At 49.5% G+C, this 19334-nt stretch overlaps 1 protein-coding gene and 1 pseudogene across 3 annotated transcripts in view; both read right to left on the bottom strand.

Moving 5' to 3' along the window:
- The window catches only part of SEC11A (SEC11 homolog A, signal peptidase complex subunit), a 147936-nt gene that overhangs the window by 86029 nt on the left and 42573 nt on the right, over positions 1-19334 (bottom strand). The gene's annotated exons all lie outside the window — the stretch shown is intronic.
- LOC134939129 (5S ribosomal RNA) lies at positions 8710-8828 on the bottom strand (annotated as a pseudogene).

Genomic DNA, 19334 nt, shown 5'->3' with positions numbered 1-19334 from the left:
CAGAGTGATTAACTGATGAATCTGTAGATGTGACCCGGACCACTTGTCCAGTATGTCCCATTGGAAAGTCCTTGCATGTAACCTGCCGAAGGAAATGGGCTCGTAAGATGCCACCATCTTCCCCAGGACCCGAGTGCAGTGATGCACTGACACTTGTTTTGGCTTCAATAGGTTCCTGACCAGAGTCATGAGTTCCTGGGCCTTTTCTATCGGAAGATAAACCCTTTTCTGGTCCGTATCCAGAATCATGCCTAAGAAAGTCAGACGAGTCGTAGGAACCAACTGCGACTTCGGGATATTGAGAATCCAGCCGTGTTGCTGTAACACCTTCAGTGAAAGTGACACGCTGTTCAGCAACTGCTCTCGTGATCTCGCTTTTATGAGGAGATCGTCCAAGTACGGGATAATTGTGACACCTTGCTTGCGCAGGAGCACCATCATTTCCGCCATTACCTTGGTGAAAATCCTCGGGGCCGTGGAAAGCACAAACGGCAACGTCGAAATTGGTAATGACAATCCTGTACTGCAAATCTCAGGTACGCCTGATGAGGTGGATATATGGGAACATGAAGGTATGCATCCTTTATGTCCAGGGATACCATAAAATCCCCCCCTTCTAGGCTGGCGATGACCGCTCTGAACGATTCCATCTTGAACCTTTTCAAGTATAGGTTCAGGGATTTTAAATTTAAAATGGGTCTGACCGAACCGTCCGGTTTCGGGACTACAAACAGTAGAGGAACTTTTACCACCACCTGTTGAAGATACATTTTGTGAATTGCATTTAACACTATCTCCCTTTCTGGGGGAGAAGCCGGTAAGGCCGATTTGAAAAACCGGTGAGGAGGCACCTCTTCGAATTCCAGCTTGTAATCCTGAGAAACAATTTCTATTGCCCAGGGATCCAACTGTGAGTGAACCCAGATGTGGCTGAAAAGTCGAAGACGTGCCCCCACTGGGGCGGGCTCCCTTAGAGGAGCCGAAGCGTCATGCGGTGGATTTAGTAGAGGCCGGGGAGGATTCTGTTCCTGGGAACTAGCTGTGTTTTGCAGCTTTTTCCCTCTGCCCTTACCTCTGGCAAGAAAGGACGCACCTCGTACTCTCGTTTCTCTGTGACCGAAAGGACTGCATTTGATAATGTGGCGCTTTCTTAGGCTGTGAGGGAATATAAGGCAAAAAATTTGATTTACCTGCCGTAGCTGTGGGAACCAGGTCCGAGAGACCGTCCCCAAACAGTTGCTCACCCTTGTAAGGTAAAACTTCTTTGAGTCGGCATCACCTGTCCATTGCCGGGTCCATAGGACTCGTCTAGCAGAAATCGACATAGCGTTGACTCTAGAACCCAGTAGACCAAAGTCTCTTTGAGCATCTCTCATGTATAAGACAGCATCTTTAATATGTCCTAGAGTCAATAAAATGGTATCCTTATCCAGGGTATCAATTTCCGTCGATAAGGTATCTGTCCACGCTGCTACAGCGCTACAAACCCAAGCCGACGCTATCGCCGGTCTGAGTAAGGTACCAGAATGTGTGTAAATGGACTTCAAGGTACCCTCCTGCTTGCGATTAGCAGGATCCCTAAGGGCAGCCGTATCTTGGGATGGCAGCGCTACCTTTTTGGATAAGCGTGTCAACGCTTTGTCCACCCCCTAGGGGAGGATTCCCACCGTATCCTGTCCTTTGCCGGGAAAGGATACGCCATAAGAATCCTTTTGGGAATCTGCACTTTCTTGTCTGGAGATTCCCACGCTTTTTCACACAACTCGTTCAGCTCATGAGAGGGGGGAAAGGTTACCTCAGCTTTCTTTCCCTTAAACATGTGTACCCTCGTGTCAGGGACAGAGGGGTCATCAGTGATATGCAGTACATCCTTTATTGCAATAATCATATATCGAATACTTTTAGCCAATTTTGGCTGTAATTCTGCATCATCGTAGTCGACACTGGAGTCAGAATCCGTGTCGGTATCAGTGTCTACTATTTGGTATAGTGGGCGCTTTTGAGACCCTGAAGGTCCCTGCGACATAGGGATAGGCAGGGGTTGACTCCCTTCCAGTCTTTAGTGCAATAAATTCACATTAGCACTTAAAACATTCCACATATCCATCCAGTCAGGTGTTGGCGTTGTCGACGGAGACACCACACTCATTTGCTACACCTCCTCCCTAGGAGAGCCTTCTACCTCAGACATGCCGACACACGCGTACCGACACCCCACACACACACACACACACAGGGAATCTTCTTATCTGAAGACAGTTCCCCCACAAGGCCCTTTGGAGAGACAGAGAGAGAGTATGCCAGCACACACCCAGCGCCAATGACCCAGGAAAAAACACACAATATGTTTACCCAGAAAGCGCCGTAATCTGTATTTTGCGCCAAATTATGTGCCCCTTCCCCTTTTTTAAAACCCTGTTTCACCGTGGATAAGTAGGGGAGAGTCCGGGGAGCTTCCTCTCAGCGCTGTGCTGTGGAGAAAATGGAGCAGGTGAGTGCTGAGGAACAAGCTCCGCCCCCTCAGCGGCAGGCTTCGGTCCCACTCAAATATTTAAAAAACTGGCGGGGGCTCTTTTATATACAGTGCCTAGCTGTATATATGTACTTTTGCCAGAAAATTAGGTTTATATTGCTGCCCAGGGTGTAAGCTGTGTGGGAGCAATGGCGCAGAGCATTACCGCTGTGCGTTACCTCTATGAAGATTTGAAGTCTTCTTCCTTCTCATACTCACCCGGCTTCTATCTTCTTACTCTGCGAGGAGAACGGCGGCGCGGCTCTGGGACGGACGGCGAGGGTGAGACCTGCGTACCGATCCCTCTGGAGCTAATGGTGTCCAGTAGCCTAAGAAACAGAGCCTAACATTAAAGTAGGTCTGTTTCTCTCTTCAGTCCCTCGATGCAGGGAGTCTGTTGCCAGCAGGCTCCCTGAAAATAAAAAACCTAACAAATATACTTTCTTTTCAGGAAACTCAGGAGAGCTCCCTGTAATGCACCCAGTCTCCTCTGGGCACAGTAATAAACTGAGGTCTGGGGGAGGGGCATAGAGGGAGGAGCCAGTGCACACCCATACCTAAAGTTCTTTCTTAAAGTGCCCATGTCTCCTGCGGAGCCCGTCTATCCCATGGTCCTTACGGAGTCCCCAGCATCCTCTAGGACGTAAGAGAAATGTAGTTTGAAATGTGCTGAAACAGAGGAGTTATGGTAAAACTTACCTTTGTTAACTCTTTATTCGAGGTTCATAGTATCCACAGGGTTTATTCTTCACCTTGGGTATAATGGCTGGTGGAGACCAGGACTGATACCAAACAATAAGCTTGTGAGTCTCCCAGGTTGCACTGGGCTACCCCCTCTTCATACCCCGCCCCCACGCTTAGGCACATCAGTTTTAGTAACAAGCCCGAAGCCCATAGCTCCTCTTTTCTTCTTCAGTGTCCATGGAATCCATAGGCATAATTATTAATCTTGGGAAGTCCCAAATCAGTTGTAATAGGGAGGGAACACTCCTAAGTTGCATCCTGAGAGGCATAAATCCTAAGAAACGTATTGGCATTAGACCACGTAGCTGCCTTGCAGAGTTGTTTAGCATATGTGACACGGTGGGCTGCACATGAAGGACCCACAGAGCTAGTAGAGTGAGCAAAGACCACTTGGAAAATCCAGATCCACTTGTGTATACGCCTGTTAAAATGGCCATGCGGAGCAAAAGTGCCAATGTTTGTTTAGTGGCTGGCCAGCCCCGCTTGTGAAATCCATAAAGGAGGATTATAGAATTGGTCTTCCTAAGGGAACCAGTACTGGCCACATAGATCCGGAGAGCACGGACCAGATCTAACGACGCTTCCTCTTGTGAGAGGCCGGGTTCCTGAAATGCCGATACCACAATGGGTTAGTTAATATGGAACTACCTAAGGTAGTATCTAAGGACCGCCCGATCTTGGTGAAAAATTAAGAATGATGAGCGAGATAAGAGAGCTCCCAAGTCTGAGACCCTGCGTGCTGAGGCGATTGTCAGGAGAAAGAGTGTCCGGAGAAGCCTTTGTTCCTTAGGAGGTAAGTCTGAAGAGCCACGTCATCAAAGACAGGTGTGGCAGAACCAGATGGAGACAGGGCCAGAGAGAACAGGTCTGGCCGTAGGAGGTAGGGGGAAGGGCTCGTCTATGGCGAGAATCCTCAGATCCGAAAACCAATGGCATCTGGGCCATGCTAGAGCTACAAGGATGAGCATGTCGCCTTCCTTCTTGAATTTGCGCAGTACTCTGGGAAGGAGATATACTGGGGGTAAGAGATATGCCAGAGGGAAGTTCCATGGAACTGTGAGTGCGTCCACGAAGGTCGCTTCCAGATCTCGTCCTGATCCCGTACACCGGAACTTTGTGGTTGTGTCTGGAGGCCATGAGATCCACGGCTGGTAAACTCCATTTGCATACCAGGATTTGAAAGACGTCCAGGTGGAGAGACCACTCCCCAACATGGACATCCTGGCGACTGAGAAAGACCGCCTCCCAGTTGAGGACTCCTAGAATGAAGATGGCTGGAAGACTGATGCTCGTCTGGGCAGAAATCAGAGATGCTTCCTGCATGGCTGCCGCACTTTGAGTGCTGCCTTGACGATTTATGTAGGCCACTGCCATGACGTTGTCCGACTGGACTTGTTGTGAATGCACAACTGTAATGCTGGAATCTTTCCCTGAGGTAGGAAGATACATCGTAGGCTGGCATCCAGTAATGTCTCAAAGTGAAGCATCCACTGAGAAGGGGTGAGTGAGTACCTTGGCCCACTTGATTATCCAACTGTGGGCCTGGAGAAAAGACAATGTCAGTTGGAGATGACGTTTCAATATCTCCGGAGACAATGCCAGTAGTAGATCATCCAAGAAAGAGAGGATTCGAATCCCCTGCCCTTGCAGATGGGCCGCCAATACCCCCATGACTTAGGTGAATACCCTGGGAGCTGTGGACAGTCCAAAGGGTAGGGCCTGGAATTGGAAATGCTGTTGGAGAAAACCGGAGGGTGCTATAGGTACATGCAGGTACGCATCCTGGATGTCCAGGGAAATCATAAAAATCCCCAGTTCGCGTTGGTAGTACAATGGAGCGGAGAGTTTTAATAAGACACTTGGGTACTCTGAGGTATTGTTCAGCAGCTTGAGATTCAGAATGGGGTGGCAAGACCCATTTGGTTTCCGAACCAAAAACAGTATAGAATAGAACTCTTGACCCTGTTGATGTCGTGGCACAGGGATGTGAAATCCAGACTGCAGATAGAAGTGAATGACTCCCTGCAATGCCTGTGCTTTGCAAAGGTCCGGTAGTACTGTCTGGGAGGATGCCTCAGGAATGAGAAAGCATACCCGTGAGAGATTACTTCTTGGATCCAGGAGTCTGTTGTGATGATACTCCATACATGTGCAAACTGAAGAACCCGATCTCTCACCCTGGGGTCCCCCAGGGAGAGGCCCGTTAGGCTGAGGATTTATCCTCTGGTTTGGTAGGATGACGTCTGGTGGACCAAGCCTCCTTGGCTCTGGGTGTTAAGATCTTGCCTGCGCGAATAGAGCGTGGGTAGGACTGACCCTTGGGTTTGCCTTGTGAACGAAAAGTCTGAAAGGACGAAATCAGAGGTCTTCCCGAGAAAGCTGAAGGCAGATGAGCAGTCTTAGATGTCGCTAGTTTCTCGACAATCTTGCCCAGTGCTGGACCAAAGAGGGTATTCCGGCTGGCTCGCCGACATGAAGAATACAGACAGCGAAAAGACCGACAACAGAAGACAGAAAGACACTAGTTAGACAGTAGTGAGAGACCGACAGTTAAAAGTCAGACAAAGTTAAAATAAAGACAAAGGAAAACCCGACAAGACCAACAGTCCGACATAACAAAGGCAGACAGTTCATAAGTCAGACAACAGTCACATCGACCACCCCTAAACCGACATCGCATAAATCTACAACAAAACAGACCGACAAGTCCTTCATCAGACAAGATTTATACCGAAACACAACAGACCGACAGTATATATGCAGACACACAAAAGACCGACAAAACACAGGTCAGACGTGCATTTGACCGACATGACAAAAACCCGACAGTGCATACACAGACAGTAAAAAAAGACCGACAATTAATCAAACAGACCTCGATAACATCGACAAGTAAAAGACCGACAGTGTATGCATAGACAGGCAAATGATCGACAAATCATAAAACAGACAGCAATAATACCGACACATAAAAGACCAACATCATATACCTAGACAATACATACATATAAAAGAATAAAATAATACAGGCACGCAAAAGACCGACATATTATTAGGACAGGGGCCAATATATCGATATCATAGACTTCTGAGACTTTCATTTCCCCAAGACTACCCTCCTACATACATGTCGCCGCGTACACACCTGTACCCTCAGCTCCAAATAGGTTAGGTGGGTGGACGGTTGTCACCCCAACAGCCCACGGCGCTACCCTCATCCGTGGAACTACAGGTCCCAGCCACACCTGTCAGCTTTACAGCTACCAAGCCCAAACCATACAGGCCAAAGTCATGAGTGCAAGGCCAAATCCCCCACACCCCCACCCTTCCCCGCAAAGCACCCCATCCCCACAGTCACAGTCACCCCTCTTCCGTCCGTCCCCCCGCGATTTCTGGGCGCCCTGTCCTGGACGCCTCCATCGTCACCCCAGCAACGGCACCATGCCGTCTAACCTCAGACGCGCCTATGCTAACAGCGTTACCCCCGACGCTACCCTCATCCGTGGGACTACAGGTCCCAGACACACCCGTCAGCCTTACAGCTACCAAGCCCAAACCATACAGGCCAAAGTCATGAGTGCAAGGCCAAACCCCGCACACACACACACACACACACACACACACACCCCTCAGTAGCTATTGCTGGCAACGGGGGGCCGTCCAAGACGAGACGCTATGAGTCCCGTCCACCCGCAATAGCTATTGAGAGCGTTGCGTCCAGGTATGGTGGCGACGCCGTGACTGAGTGTGCAGGGGTGGTTAGGAGAACTACAAGTCTCAGGACAGATAAGGGCCTGTTTCGGAGTAAGAATACTTGTCTAAGAACTATCTGTCATGTGTAAAAATTTTTGATAATGAATGTGTGTCGGCCTTATGTGTGTCGGTCTTGTGCTTATCTGACATGTGGCCTATCTGATTTTTAAATGTCTATATATGTTTTGTCGGTCTTTTGTGTGTCGGTCTTGAGCTTATCTGACTTATGTCCTGTCGGACTTTAAAATGTCTACATATGTTTTGTCGGTCTTTTGTTTGTCGGTCTTGAACTTATCCGACTTATGTCCTGTCGGACTTTAAAATGTCTACATATGTTTTGTCGGTCTTTTGTTTGTCGGTCTTGAACTTATCCGACTTATGTCCTGTCGGACTTTAAAATGTCTACATATGTTTTGTCGGTCTTGAGCTTATCTGACTTATGTCCTGTCGGACTTTAAAATGTCTATATATGCTTTGTCGGTCTTCAACAGTGTCTGTGTAATACGTATCTAATTGATAATTGTCGGGCTTTTTTAATGTCTGCGTACACGCTGTCGATCTTAGAGAGGTCTGTTTACTTTCATTGTCTAAGTTATCTATGTTGAGGTATGATTAATGTCGAACCATAGTTTGACGGTAAAACTACATTGTCTGACAATCACTGTCGGACTAATCTTTGTCGGGAAAAATAGATTTGAACCGCTATACCACACCCCAAAGAGGAACTTGCCCACGTATGGGAGGGCTTCCAGGGCTTTCTTGGTGTCCGTATTCACCTTCCATGAGCGGAGCCACAGAACGCAACGAGCTACAATGGGTACATCCGAAGCCTTAGAGGATAACAGTGCAATGTCAAGAGCAGCTTTGCCAATGTAATAGGCTGCTTCTCTGATGTTGGCAATAATGGATAACTGAGCTGTGGACAGATCAGATTTGAAACTGTGTTCTAGGTCATCGGTCCATGTTTCTATGGCCTTAGTGACCCACGTTTTGCCTGTAGTTGCCCTGGCGGTATCTCCTATAAAGGAGTACATTGACTTTAGACAAGCATTCAGGTGTCTATCAGATAGTTCCTTAAGCAAGGACGCAGTAGGGATAGGTAGGATGGAAATTCAGAGTAAGTGTCACATGAGTATCCACAATAGGTGGGTTTTGTCAATATGCACAATCCTCTGTGGGTAACGGGTAAAAGAAGCAAAGGAAGAAAAAGTATGACTCTTGTTGGGGCGCACTCTTGTATCTTTAGTGTCTAATGATTGGTGATGTGTCTAAGAAATGATCAATTCTTTATTTCTACTCTTAAAATAAATGGGAACTCAGCACAAAACAAAACTTAGTAATAAAGTTTACTGTGAGTGAATGTTGACATTTCAACAAATGAAAAAAGCATTCCCTAAAAAAATTGGAATGTTCAGATCTTAATTATGCTTTGATAAATGCATATAGGAAGTTAGCTACATACCATGCTGCTTCCATCTGCCAAAGATCTGTACAAACTGTGTTTGTATTAATAAAGCCCTAAATAGGGTTGATTTCGAGAAAGGGAACACCCCCAGACTGAGATCTAACCCTAATGATTTGAGTCTGTCTTAGAGAAATTGCAATCGATGGACAAGGGTGGGATCTTATCACTGAAAAATAGTGAGAATAAGTGGAAGTGGCGATCCTGCTGTTAGTGTTAACCCACAGGGAATGCGGTCTTCCTACTGCACTGGGTATTCCCTAGCGGTCGCCCGTCTAGGTACTAACCTAGCCCACCTCCGTTTAGCTTCCAAGATCGGACGAGATTGGGCGTGAGCGTAGGGGTATGGTCGTAGGAGGACTTGCCCTGTGCCACTAATGAGAGTGCACTGAAAAAGAGATGGTTTTCTTCTGAGAGAGGGATGAGGGAAAAGATGGGGAGAGAGAATGGGGTAGATCTAGTAAGCGTGAATCTGCTGTCCTCGTTAGATGGGAGAGACGTGTCTCCTGGGGGACACGTTCACCAGAATTGTGGATGATAGTGCACGGAAGAAAGAAAAGAATGGGAAAAGAGAAAGAGAAGAATACCATTTGGTGTTGGAACTACTGCAATGTGGGGTCCCTTAAGAATGAGTGTTACGATGTTGAGCAAGGACCAATATTGCCGTACTATAAAAATATAAATAATCTGACAGGAGGAATGAGGTATTACAAGACCCCCTGAGGACGTGTAACTGCAGTACCTGCGGTGGACCTGATGCAAGACCACACTCAACCATTTGTCCTAGCTGTAAGCTTGTAGGTAATATATTGGAGCGCCAGTGGCCAAAGTATCGAACTTAAACCAGACCAAGTAGCTGCTCGGCAAAGCTGTAAGGCCGAGACATACCGGGCAGCCGCCCAGGAAGAACCCACTTTACAAGTAGAGTGGGCCTTTTGGACACGGCAATCCTGCCGTACAATAGGCATGCTGGATGGTGAACCTGATCCAGCGAGAAATCGACTGCTTAGAAGCAGGACACCCAATTTTCTTGAGATCATAGAGGACAAACAGAGAGTCAGATTTCCTGATACAAGCAGTCCTCTTCACAGAAATCTTCAAAGTCCTCACAACATCCAAGGCCTTTGAAGCAATTGAGGAGTCCGTAGCCACTGGCACCACGACAGGTTGGTTGATATGAAAAGCCAACACAACCTCAGGAAGGAACTGTGGACGAGTCCTGAGTTCCGCCCTATCTTCATGGAAGACCAGATGGGGGCTTTGTCCTGTAAAAGTCCCTAATTCCAACACACGTCGAGCAGAAGCCAAGGCCAACAAAGTTACCGGCTTCCAAGTGAGAAACTTGATTTCAGCCTCCTGTAGAGTCTCAAACCAATCCAACTGCAGGAACTGTAACACCACATCAAGATCCGATGGTGCCGTTGGCGCCACAAAGGGAGGCTGGATGACAGAACCCCTTTCAAAAAGGTCTGAACCTCATGGAGGACAGCCAATTGTTTCTGGAAGAAAATGGACAGAGCTGAGATCTGGACCTTGATGGAGCCCAATCTCAGGCCCATACCAACACCTGCTTGCAGGAAAAGGGGAAACCGTCACAGTTGAAAATCCACCGCAGGAAATTTGGATGCCAGAACTTTTGTTCTTTTTACAAGTTGTAGAACTCTTGGAATTGGAGGGAATACATACACTGACGTGAACACCCACGGCGTTACTAGTGCATCCACCACCACTGCCTGTGGGTCCCTCGACCTGGAACAGTACCTCCGCAGCTTCTTGTTGAGGCGGGAGGCCATCATGTCTATGTGAGGAACCCCCCACAAACTGGTTACCTCCTCGAACACCTCCGGGTGGAGGCCCCACTCTCCTGGATGGAGATAGTGTCTGCTGAGGAAGTCCGCTTCCCAGTTGTCTACTCCCGGAATGAAGATTGCCGACATCGCTACAGCGTGCCTTTCTGCCCAGAGTAGAATTTTTGTCACCTCCGACATTGCAGCCCTGCTCTTCGTTCCGCCTTGTCGGTTTATGTAGGCCACTGTGGTCAGGTTGTCCGACTGCACCTGAACAGCCCGATCCTGTAGAAGGTGTGCTGCTTGAAGGCCCTTAGCTCCAGGATGTTTATCAGAAGAAGGGACTCGACCACCTTCCTTGGAAGGTTTCCCCTTGAGCGACTGCTCCCCAACCTCTTAGACTTGAATCCGTGGTTAGAAGGACCCAGACCTGGACTCCGAACCTTCGGCCCTCCAAAGGGTATGGTAGTTGCAGCCACCAGAAAAGCGAAATCCTGGCTTTCGGAGACAGGCGTATCCTCTGCTGCATGTGTAGGTGAGATCCCGACCACTGGTCCAAGAGATCCAGTTGAAAGGACAGAGCATGAAACCTTCCGTACTGCAAAGCCTCGTAGGAGGCAACCATCTTCCCCAGAAGGCGGATGCACTGATGGACCGACACCCTGGCAGGCTTCAAGACATCCCGAATCATGGTTTGAATCACCAAAGCTTTCTCCACCGGTAGAAACACCCTCTGCACCTCCGTGTCGAGGATCATCCCCAGATGAGACTTTGGAAGGTTCAGAATCCAACCGTGCTCCTTGAGCAGATGCGTTGTGAGAGCAACGGATCTTAACAACTTCTCCTTGGACGATGCCTTGATCAGCAGATCGTCCAGATACGGAATTATGTTCACCCCCTGCTTGCGGAGGAGAACCATCATCTCTGCCATCACCTTGGTGAAGATCCTCGGTGCCGAGGAGAGACCGAACGGCAGTGTCTGAAACTGATAGTGATCGTCTAACAGTGCAAACCTGAGATAAGCCTGATGCTGCGACCAAATGGGAATGTGGAGGTATGCATCCTTGATGTCCAGGGACATCAAGAACTCCACCTCCGTCAGTCCTGAGATAACTGCCCTCAGAAACTCCATCTTGAATTTGAAGTCCCTGAGATAAGGGTTCAAAGATTTCAAGTTCAGAATTGGCCTTACTGAACCATCCGGCTAAGGAACCAAATAAAGGTTCGAATAGTAACCGTTGGTCAACTGATGAGGTGGAACTGGAACAATGACCTCGGAAACTATCAATTTTCGGATAGCGTCCAGTAGAACAGCTCTGTCTGCCGGCAAAGCCGATTTGAAGAATCTGTGAGGTGGGAGAGTTTGAAACTCCAGCCTGTACCCCCGGGACACAATATCCTGTATCCAGGGGTCCAGGCCGGACGACTCCCAGACGTGGCTGAAATACCAGAGTCTTGCTCCCACCTGACCTTCCTCCAGGCTTTGCGGTCCACTGTCATGCTGAGGACTTTGAGGTACCAGAAGCAGGCTTCTGGTCCTGGGAACCTGCAGGAGCAGGCTTTTTGGATTTGGCACAACCACCTCTTTAGAAGGTGAGAGAGGGCTTGTTCTTTCTAGGCCTAATGGGCCGAAAGGACTGTGACGCGTTGGGAGCAAAAGGCTTCTTCGTAGCCGATGCAGCTGAGGGGAGAAAAGGAGATTTACCCGCTGTAGCCATGGCAATCCACGCATCCAGCGCCTCCCCAAACAGAGCCTGACCTGTATAGGGTAGGCTCTCCACACTTTTCCTGGATTCCGCATCCGCAGACCATTGGCGCAGCCAGAGACCCCCGCAAGCCGAGAATGACATGGAGGAGATCCCCACAGCCATGGAACCCAGATCCTTCATGGATTCTACCAGGAACCTGTACGTTACGTAAAAATAAATCATTGTCACCTTTATCCATCGTAGTCAAGCCCTCCTGCAGAGTGATTGACCACTTTGCTATAGCTTTTGAAATCCATGCACAGGCAATAGTAGGCCGCAGTATAGCCCCTGAAGCCGTGTATATGGATTTGAGCGTAGCATCCACTTTGTGATCTGCCGGGTCTTTCAACGCGGTAGATCCCGGGACTGGTAAGACCACCTGTTTTGACAGCCTAGAAACAGAGGCGTCAACTATAGACGGAGACTCCCATTTTTTTCTATCATCTTCCGGGAAGGGAATAGCAACCAGAACCCTCTTAGGGATCTGGAATTTTTTCTCCGGGTTTTCCCAGGCTTTTTCAAATATAGCATTTAATTCCTTAGATGCCGGGAAGGTGAGAGGGACTTTCTTACTGTCCGTGAAAAAGGCCTCCTCAACCTGCTCGGGAGGTGTGTCAGAAATATGTAACACATCCCGCATGGCCTCAATCATCAACTGCACCCCCTTAGCATGTGATGCCAACCCCATCACCGTCTGCTGTGTCAGAATCGGTATCCTGCATAATCTGGGCAAGAGCACGTTTGTGAGAATGTACCACAGGGGGACCCGAGGGAGCAGTATCAGACCATACTGCCATAGAGGACTGCAATACCTAAGTAGCATGCTCAGTACTTGCAACCCTTTCAGAAATCTGAGAAATAGCCCCCCTAAGTTAACCACTCCGGTTCTCTAGCTGGGATCTGCGCTACAACAGTGCAATCCTGATTACATGGGAAGGGATCTTCCTGAGAAGATAAATCCTCTGCAGCATATGAGACAGAGTCTCTAGACATGTTTTCTTGTACATACCAGACACCCCACATACACACAGGGTACAGGCAGACAGAGATTTCCCCCCAAGAATGGCAGAGAGCCACAGAGATTGGAGCCAACCCACACACAGCGCTATATAGGTATAGGTAGACCCTTAACCAGCGCTGACTGTGTCCCTTAATAGGTGACAGTCTTTACACAGCCTCCCCTCCCTTCTATTACCCCCTGGTACCATACAGACAGCTGGAGGTGCTCTGAAGGGACTGCTCTTCCCCTGGCGTGTCTGCAGGTAGAAAAATGACGCTGAACACTGCTGGGTCCACTCTGAGGAGAAGCTCCGCCCCCTAAATGGTGCTGTGTTCCCGCTCTTCCTAGATTATACTGGCCTGAGGATTTTGTGCTGGCTGAGATCCGCGGACCCAGACAGGCTTTCTGGTCAGTGTAGGGCGCCCCTCACCCAAGTACCGCTGAGCTCCCCGGAGCGCAGTTAGTACTGCGCTCCTACCCTGTAGCCGCTATCTTCACATCAGCTCCCTGCTTGATGGGGAGCAGATGACTCACTCGCCACACTTCAACTCAGTAAGGGGGTGGTGGTATGCTGCTGGGGTGAGCGTTCCCCCTGCGGCAGGGAGCGGTCTATCCCCACTGGAGTTCAGTGTCCAGTCAGCGGAGACAGTGGCTCAGACCCCGCAGGGCGGACACTGCTTCTCCCCCCCCCCCCCCCCCCCTCCCCCCTCCCCCCTCAGTCCCTCGATGCAGGGAGGCTGTTGCCAGCAGCCTCCCTGTAAAAAAATAAACTCTAAAATAAACTTTCCTAAAGAAGCTCTGTAGAGCTCCCCTAGCTGTGACCGGCTCCTCCGGGCACATTTTCTAAATGGAGTCTGGTAGGAGGGGCATAGAGGGAAGAGCCAGCCCACAGTGTTAAACTCTTAAAGTGCCAATGGCTCCTAGTGAACCCGTCTATACCCCATGGTTCTAATATGGACACCAGCATCCTCTAGGACGTAAGAGAAATCAAACCGCAGCACTAGCATAAGTTACATACAATGCAGAAAATAGAACTGGAATGGGCACTGGCATCAACTACTCAGCCTTTTGAGGAGGCTGGTAGGATTCGGCGTTTGTATAACCTGTTATGTAGGAGAGGTATACAGGAAGGCCCAGTCACCACATCTGGAGACCTGCAGAGCTCTAAATGTTGGCTGCTCAGCTTCCCATGTGAGGAAGGAGGAACAGCCCAGGGCGGGAAGGCCGATGTGAAATGGCGCCCTGGGCTGGGAGAGGAGCCGCTGGGGTAGCGCTGACCTCCCCTATGCAGCCGCGAGTACACTTAATGGACTGGGAGCATATCAGCGGCTGTATCACGGGACCGCGGCATATGAACTGCGCAAATAGCGTGTCCCGCAAGAGGGAACCCACCTTACCTGTCCCCCATGTCTCCAGATTGCAGTCCTGGATCGCCCATCTGTCTTGCTAATGAAAGACGCAGTGGGGATCTCCATCTAAATCACCTACCCACTCGTGGTGTCGTGGCCCGGTGGGGGTGCTGGAGAGACAGCTCTGGTGTCCCTTGGACTACCAGGAGTTGCCATCTCATAAGAAAAGTTAACAAAAGTGATAAAAAGGTCAAAGAAAAATTAAAGATTGGGCTGCAAACTGCAGCCCATATTCAGTGTATCCAGCTCCATGCTGGCACCGGGGAAAAAAGAAAAAAAAAAAAAAAAAAAAAGAGCATGGGGGCGGGGTGTGAAGGGGGAGTAGCCCAGTGCACCCTGGGAGGCTCACAAGCTTATTGTTCAATATCAGTCCTGATCTCCACCAGCCATCATACCCATGGTTAAGAATTATCCCTGTGGAGACGATGTACCCTGAAGAAGAAATAAATAATGGTTTTCATTCCAGCTTTTTAGGACTTTTCTGAGCTTAGAGATTGCATTTACCTCAAATGTCCGCAACAGTAAAAAATTTCATAAGCCATGATACAAAAACGTCTGCCATCTTCATATGAAGGTATATAAAAAAGTAATGGTGGTTTCTGACTAACTTACAGGGGTCATCACACAAAAAACGAGTTTTATGGTAAGAACTTAACTTTGTTAAAACTCTTTCTGCGAGGTACACTGGGCTCCACAAGTCTGGACAATGGGGTGTAGAGTAGGATCTTGATCCGAGGCACCAACAGACTCAAAGCTTTGACTGTTCCCAGAATGCACAGTGCAGCCTCCTATATCACCCCGCCTCCCAGCACAGGAGCTCAGTTTTAGTTAACCAGCCCAATGCAGTAGCAGGAAGAGAGACGACAACGGTTAGTAGCGACATACACCACACTCTCACGACAGGAGAAGTGTCAGCGGCTAATGCCATATCAACCCAAAGAAGCTAAGTGCGTCAGGGTGGGCGCCTTGTGGAGCCCAGTGTACCTCGCAGAAAGAGTTCTCACAAAGGTAAGTTCTTACCATAAAACTCGTTTTCTGCTGCGGGGTACACTGGGCTCCACAAGTATGGACAATGGGGATGTCCTAAAGCAGTTCCTTATGGGAGGGGACGCACTGTAGCGGGCACAAGAACCCGGCGTCCAAAGGAAGCATCCTGGGAAGTGGCAGCATCGAAGGCATAGAACCTTATGAACGTGTTCCCGGAGGACCACGTAGCCGCCTTGCACAATTGATCAAGGGTTGCACCACGTTGGGCCACCCAAGAAGGTCCAACAGACCGAGTAGAATGGGCCGTAATGTGAGCAGGAGCTGACAGACCAGCCTTCACATAAGCATGTGCAATCACCATTCTAATCCATCTGGCCAGGGTCTGCTTGTGAGCAGGACAGCCACGTTTGTGAAATCCAAACAAAACAAAGAGAATCAGACTTTCGAATAGAAGCAGTTCTTTTCACATAGATACGGAGAGCCCGTACCACATCCAAAGACCACTCTTTGGGAGACAAATCAGGAGAGACAAAGGCTGGAACCACAATCTCCTGATTAAGGTGGAACGAAGAAACCACATTAGGTAAATATCCGGGGCGAGTTCTAAGAACCGCCCGGTCACGGTGAAAAATCAGATATGGGGAACTACAAGACAAGGCACCCAGATCCGACACTCTTCTAGCAGAGGCAATAGCCAGCAAGAACACCACCTTAAGGGAAAGCCACTTAAGGTCAGCTTAACCAAGAAGTTCAAATGGAGTTTCCTGCAATGCCTCCAAAACCACTGACAAGTCCCAAGGACCCACAGGCGGGACATAGGGAGGTTGGATACGCAACACACCCCGAGTGAAAGTATGATCATCAGGTAAAGTCGCAATTTTTCTCTGAAACCACACCGACAAGGCAGAAATATGAACCTTGAGGGAGGCCAGACGCAGGCCTAAATCTAGGACCTGCTGCAGAAAAGCCAAAAGTTTGGCTGTACTAAACTTGGAAGCGTCATAATTGTTAGATGCGCACCAAGCAAAGTATGAATGCCAGACCCTATGGTAAATCCGAGCAGAAGCCGGTTTCCGGGCCCGCCACATAGGTTTAATGACATCTTCAGAAAAACCCTTAGCCCTCAAGACGGAAGCTTCAAGATCCACGCCGTCAAAGATAGCCGGGTTAGGTCCTGGTAGACACAAAGGCCCTGAACGAGGAGGTCTGGGCAATGTGGAAGTAGAAGTGGACGCTCTGACGATAGGCCTTGCAGGTCTGAGAACCAGTGCCGTCTGGGCCACGCCGGAGCTATGAGAAGCAGATTTCCTTTTTCTTGCTTGAACTTCCGAATTACCCTGGGCAGGAGTGACACCGGAGGGAACACGTACGGCAGCTGAAACCTCCACGGCACCGCCAGCGCATCCACGAATGCTGCTTGAGGATCCCTTGTCCTTGCTCCGAAGACCGGAACCTTGTGATTGTGTCGAGACGCCATCAGATCCACATCTGGAAGACCCCACCCTTCCACGAGGAGTTGAAACACTTCTGGATGGAGGCCCCACTCGCCGGCATGCACGTCCTGACGACTGAGAAAGTTCGATTCCCAATTCAAGACTCCCGGAATGAATATTGCCGATAGATGGCGTTCTGCCCACTGTAGAATCCGTGAGGCTTCCTTCATTGTCAAACGGCTTCAAGTGCCGCCTTGATGGTTTATGTAAGCCACTGTGGTGGCGTTGTCCGACTGTACTTGAACAGGACGGTTCTGAATTAAATGCTGGGCCAGGTTCAACGCATTGAAGACCGCCCGCAACTCCAGAATGTTGATCGAGAGGAGAGATTCCTCCTTGGTCCACCGACCCTGTAAGGAGTGCTGCTCCATCACCGCGCCCCAACCTCTTAGACTGGCATCTGTCGTCAACAGGACCCAGTTGGATATCCAGAAGGGACGGCCCCTGCAAAATTGTTGGTCCTGGAGCCACCAGAGCAGCGACAGACGGACCTCCGGAGTCAATGAGATCATTTGAGACCTGATCCGGTGAGGCAGGCCGTCCCACTTGGCTAGAATCAGCTTCTGGAGGGGGCGAGAATGGAATTGAGCATACTCCACCATGTCGAATGCTGACACCATGAGGCCCAGCACCTGCATCGCCAAATGTATCGACACTTGCGGACGAGAAAGGAAGCAACGAATCCTGTCCTGAAGCTTCAGGACTTTCTCCTGAGACAAGAACAACCTCTGGTTGTGAGTGTCCAACAGCGCTCCCAGGTGCACCATGCTCTGAGCAGGGACCAGGGAGGATATCGTCCAGTTGATGAGCCACCCGTGCGCTTGTAGAAACCGGACCGTCATATCCAGACAACACAGGAGAAGATCTGGGGAATTTGCCAGGATTAACAAGTCGACCAGATACGACAGTATCCTGACCCCTTGACGGCGGAGTACCACAGTCATCACCGCCATAACTTTGGTGAAGACTCGGAGCCGTTGTTAAACCAAAAGGTAACGCTCGAAACTGGTAATGGATGTTGCCAATAGCAAACCTCAGGTATTGTTGATGTGACACGGCTATAGAAATATGCAGGTAAGCATCCTGTATGTCCAAGGAGACCATGTAGTCCCCAGGTTCCAAGGCCAGAACTATAGAGCGAAGGGTTTCCATACGGAACTTGGAAATCTTCACAATAAGTTCAATGCCTTGAGGTTGAGAATGGGCCGGGAGGACCCATTCGGTTTCGGGACTAGAAACAGCGGAGAATAGTACCCCCGGCCCCTCTGAGCAAGAGGCACCTGTATAACGACTCCTGTATCCAGGAGGGTCTGTACCACAGAGTGTAGAGTTTTTGTCTTTGTCCGGCCCAAAGGGACGTCTGTCTGGCAAAATCGATGAGGGGGTCGGTTTTTGAAGGCAATGGCGTAACCTCGAGTGACGACTTCCCGTACCCAAGCATCTGAAGTGGTCTTCAACCATTCCTGGGTGTACCCTAGAAGCCGGCCCCCCACCCTGGGATCCCCCAGGTGGAGGCCCGCCCCGTCATGCGGCAGGCTTATCGGTCTTGGCTGCTGGCTGACGGGCAGCCCAGGCTCTTTTGGGCTTCGGCTTACCAGGTTTGGAAGTGCGGGCCTGCTTATGGTACGCCTGACCTTTTGCTTTACTTGAAGGACGAAAGGGGCGAAAGGACGTACCTTTAGCCTTCAACACAGAAGGAGCGGTATTTGGTAGACAGGCAGTTTTGGCAGTAGCCAAGTCAGGCACTATCTTATTTAAGTCCTCCCCAAACAGAATATCTCCCTTGAAAGGGAGTACCTCCAGGGTTTTTCTAGAGTCCAGATCCACAGACCAGGATCTCAGCCACAATATTCGGCGAGCCAGGACTGACGTAGTAGAGGCCTTGGCTGCCAGGATACCGGCATCAGAAGCCGCCTCTTTAATATATCGAGAAGCTGTGACAATATATGACAAGCATTGTCTAGCATGGTCAGAGAAGATTTAAGCTTCTAACTCCAAGGCCCATGCTTCAATAGCCTCAGCAGCCCATGAAGCTGCAATAGCAGGCCATTGTGCAGCACCCGTGATTGTGTAAATCGCTTTTAGACAACCCTCCACACGTTTATCCGTAGGCTCTTTCAGAGACGTGACGGTAGTGACAGGTAGAGATGAGGAAACCACCATCCTAGCCACATGTGAGTCCACTGGAGGAGGTGTTTCACAATTCTTAGACAGCTCTGGCGTGAGGAGATAGCGAGCCAGCATCTTCTTTTGAGGCACAAACTTCGTACCCGGGTTTTCCCAGGGTTCCTGACGTATATCCACTAGCTGGTCAGAGTAAGTAAAATAAGATTTTACTCACCGGTAAATCTATTTCTCGTAGTCCGTAGTGGATGCTGGGACTCCGTAAGGACCATGGGGAATAGCGGCTCCGCAGGAGACTGGGCACAACTAAAAGAA

Source organism: Pseudophryne corroboree, chromosome 6 (genome assembly GCF_028390025.1).
Source record: "Pseudophryne corroboree isolate aPseCor3 chromosome 6, aPseCor3.hap2, whole genome shotgun sequence".
Taxonomy (NCBI): domain Eukaryota; kingdom Metazoa; phylum Chordata; class Amphibia; order Anura; family Myobatrachidae; genus Pseudophryne; species Pseudophryne corroboree.
Note: the sequence above shows the minus strand (reverse complement) of the source record. Positions and strands in the feature narration are given on the sequence as shown.